Source organism: Marmota flaviventris, chromosome 11, assembly GCF_047511675.1.
Source record: "Marmota flaviventris isolate mMarFla1 chromosome 11, mMarFla1.hap1, whole genome shotgun sequence".
Lineage (NCBI taxonomy): Eukaryota > Metazoa > Chordata > Mammalia > Rodentia > Sciuridae > Marmota > Marmota flaviventris.
In genome coordinates, this window is record NC_092508.1 from 56460363 (window position 1) to 56464354 (window position 3992).

The 3992-nt window shown below is 35.3% G+C and overlaps 1 non-coding gene across 1 annotated transcript; it reads right to left on the reverse strand.

Moving 5' to 3' along the window:
• Positions 1-396: 396 nt before the first annotated feature.
• Positions 397-504, reverse strand: LOC114101242 (U6 spliceosomal RNA). Its single transcript, XR_003584251.1, has one exon. It is a non-coding gene; the product is annotated as a U6 spliceosomal RNA (small nuclear RNA).
• Positions 505-3992: the final 3488 nt, after the last annotated feature.

Below are 3992 nucleotides of genomic sequence, written 5' to 3' on the forward strand. Positions count from 1 at the left end.
CTAGTTGGAGGAAAAACAGGCTCTTGACTTCAGATTTTTTTTAATCTATAAATTAAATACCTCCTAAAGCATCCCACAAGTTTTCATTAGTATTAAGTAAATCAATATTTTAAATAATTTACAGAATATGATACATTTAAATATTTGTTCAAGTCAAGGAAAACATATACACTCACACAAATGTATAGTTTGTATAATTTGTGACCAAGGATATTCTAAATGATCAAAATGAGTAATTTGTCAGGTCTTTTCTAACACTGGGGAAAATACTCTGTGTCTCATAGCAAATACAGAGTGACACTTCCATGTACCTGTGCTTGAGTTTAGCATCCCTCTTTTTTCTTATTTCCCAACTTAGTCAGTGACTACCTTGGTGCCCTCCATTTCCTCCTCCTCTTAAATGTGGAACACTTCATGAATTTGCTTGTCACCCTTGCACAAGAACCGTGTTAAACTTCCCTGCATCTTTCCAATTTTAATAATATGTGCTGGTAAAGCAAGCACGACTTTGGTCTTTTAAAGGCCACATTTGTTGAGAAAATACCACAAAAGCATATAAACACTAACTCCCCATGTTTCTCCTGAACCCCCGCCCCCAAATATATACTAAAGCAAGACTGTCTGTAAATCCACTTGGGCTGTCAAAAGAAAAAAGAAGAAAAGAAGAATTATGCAGGAAGTAGAAAAGTCAATGAGACAAATTAGAGGAAATAAAGAATTCTGGTGTGGATTGAACTGACAAGCACAAGAACAAAATGATAAAGACCTTTAATCACATCAGAAAGTATAAAACCATGTAAGTACAAGGACTAGAAAATGTTAATAATAAACTGTCCTATTACATAAGAGACAAAGTGAACTGCCAAGACTTGAGAAAGGTCAGATCTATCACATATTGTGTCTGTATTGAATGTTCATATTGAAACTAATTGGAAGTCTAATGAAGAGTTTGTTTTACTAAAGAAGAACAATCTCATGAAGAGTCAGATATTTTAAAATATGGGGGACTCTTCACCCACGGTGATTGCCACAAGATGATACTTGGGTTAGTCTTCTATAGCATGAAACACAAGCAGCAGATGAGCTGTCCCATTGAAGGTCATCCAACATCAAATAACCACACACTCAACTAGTGTGTGAGTCCTAGCTGAGACCAAAGAAACCAGATAGCCAAGATCAGCCAAGATCAGCAAAACTGCCCAATTAATGCACAGCTCAGTCCCTCCTTGAAGGATATCTTGTATGGACCTACGATCAAGAGCAAAGTGGGGAGACCACTGAGGAGGCTACTGGAGTATACTGTGCTGATATCCCCTAGCTACTGATCAAGACTAACATCACAAAAGGTGAGACCACAAGCATGATGTGCCTTCTAATGTGCTGTATAGGGAGGACACACCACCAAGGGAATCTTCTTTCCCCCACATAGAACCTGCTTTGATTAACTACCAATTTATAAGAAACACAGGGACAGAAAACATGTTAAACAATAACAGGAGGCGGCAATCATCAAAATGCAGACTGGAAAACCCTACAAGGCTAGGGCCCAGATCAGTAGTAAAGCACGAACGCATGAGGCCCTGGGTTCAATCCCTAGCACTGAAAAATAAATAAATAAACAAAAAAGGAAAACCCTACAGCACAAATTGCCTGGTTCTTAAACAAATAAAGGACGAAGGACAGTGAGTGGAGGGGGAGGGCTGTGGGATGGGAAGGATGGTAGAATGAGACAGACATTATTACCCTATATATACATGTATGATTATACCACTGAAGTGACTCTGCACCCCGTGTAGGCAGAGGAATGAGAAGTTGTGTTTCATTTGTATACAATGTGTCCAAGTGTGTTCTACTGTCATGTATAACTAAGTAGAACAAATAAGAAAAAAATAGAAGGGAGACCAGTAGAATAGAAAAGGGGATCAGGGAAGGGAAGGGAGAGAAAGGGGAGGTATTGGGGAATCAAATTGATCAAATCATACTGTTTTATTGTGTGCACATATGAATATACAAATCCCACTGTTATGTATAATTATAATGTGTCAATAAAAAGGAAAAAATAAATATTTTTTTCATATTAAATTGTTTAAAAAAGGGGGCTGGGGATGTGGCTCAAGCGGTAGCGCACTCACCTGGCATGCGTGCGGCCCAGATTCGATCCTCAGCACCACATACAGAGATGTTTTGTCCGCCGAAAGCTGAAAAATAAATATTAAAAAATTCTCTCTCTCTCTCTCTCTCTCTCTCTCTCTCTCTCTCTCTCTCTCTCTTTAAAAAACTGTTTAAAAAGTAATGAAACATAGAAGATTTAATATAAAAGAGATGACTATGAATGGCATGACCAATATATGCATTCCCTTATTCTAATGCGGAGGTTAGCAAACGATGCTTTTTTAATTTTATCTATTTTTAAAATAATTATCCTTCATTGATGCATTGTAATTATACATAATAGTGAGACTAAGTTATGTGCATGTACAAATATGGCATAAGGAATTCTGACTCTTTTTAAACAAATGTTAATATGTAAAAAAACAGAAGACTTTCTCCGAGGTCTTTATTTTGGAGTTGGGAGGCTACAAAGTTCTTCTGAAAAGTAGTGTCCTGGGAAACACAGAGGGTATTTTCATATACACTAACGTATTCCAGAGAAATCAAAGAGTTATATGTATCTGAACTTTAAACACAATAAAGGAATGCTCTATTAAAATAATGAAAATTGTATTTCCCCAAATGAAAAGAAATGAAAATGGTACATTTATAATACGTACCATTGAATCAACTATGTTAACACCTTGCTTGGATCTATTTGGAATCAAATGTTGAAAAGTAAATAAATAAATAAATGGGGGACCCAAATAGGAAGGGGGTAATCTAAAGATTAAAAGGCAATCTATAGTCAAGTGCAGTGGTGCACGCCTATTATTTGAGCTACTCCAGAGGCAGAAATAAGGAAGATTGCAAGTTCAAGGCCAGCCTGGACAATTTAAAGAGACCCTGTCTCAAAATTCAAATTAAAAGAAAGCAAAACTAAGACTAAGGATGTAGCTCAGTATAGAGCACCCTTGGGTTCAATTTCCAGTACTACAAAAAAAAAAAAAAGTCTAGAAAACTTAGCTTTAAAAAACACATTTGTGAGACAATCAGGGAAATTCAGATTGTAACTTTATATTTGATAATATTAAGGAATTACTGGGTTTTTAAATATGTAATAATTATATTGCTATTGCCTTTTTCAGTCCTTACAGAAATGCATAGTAAAATATTTATGGATGAAAAGATATACTTGGATATGTTCCAAAATAATTTACTTGGGAGGGAGATGTGGGTGGGAGTATAAACAAAACAAGATTGGACATGAAATGATAATAATTTGAAGCTGATTGATGAGTGTGTGAAGGTTCATTATATTATTCTCACTACCTTTGAGTATGTTTGAATCTTTCTGTTTTAAAAAATGTTTTAAGAGTATTAGAGAATATCATTTATAGTGTGTGAGGGTTCATTATATTATTCTCACTACCTTTGAGTATGTTTGAATTTTTCTGTTTTAAAAAATGTTTTAAGAGTATTAGAGAATATCATTTATACATAATGCATCACAGCAAAGGTGCATGGACACTGCTCTTTTTCACGGTTGACAATTAAATCCTGTCATTGCCAAAAGTCTTCCTCTTTTGCAGGTCTTTGTTCCTCTGAAGAAGACTCTTGGACTAGAGAGTGGCCTGAACCTATTTAAGAATAAAATAAGATTCAGCAATCTCACTTCTAGGTATTTACACAAAAGATTTGAAATCAGTATGTTGAAGAGATATTTGCATTCCCATTATCATTCACTATAACCAAGATGTGGAATCAACTTAAGTGTCTATCAGCTGATGATTAGATAAAGAAAATTTGGTGTGTATAAACACAGTGGAATAGTATTTAACCTTTAAAAGGATAGAAGTCCTATAAATAACATGGATGAAACTGGAGGACAATTGCTAAGT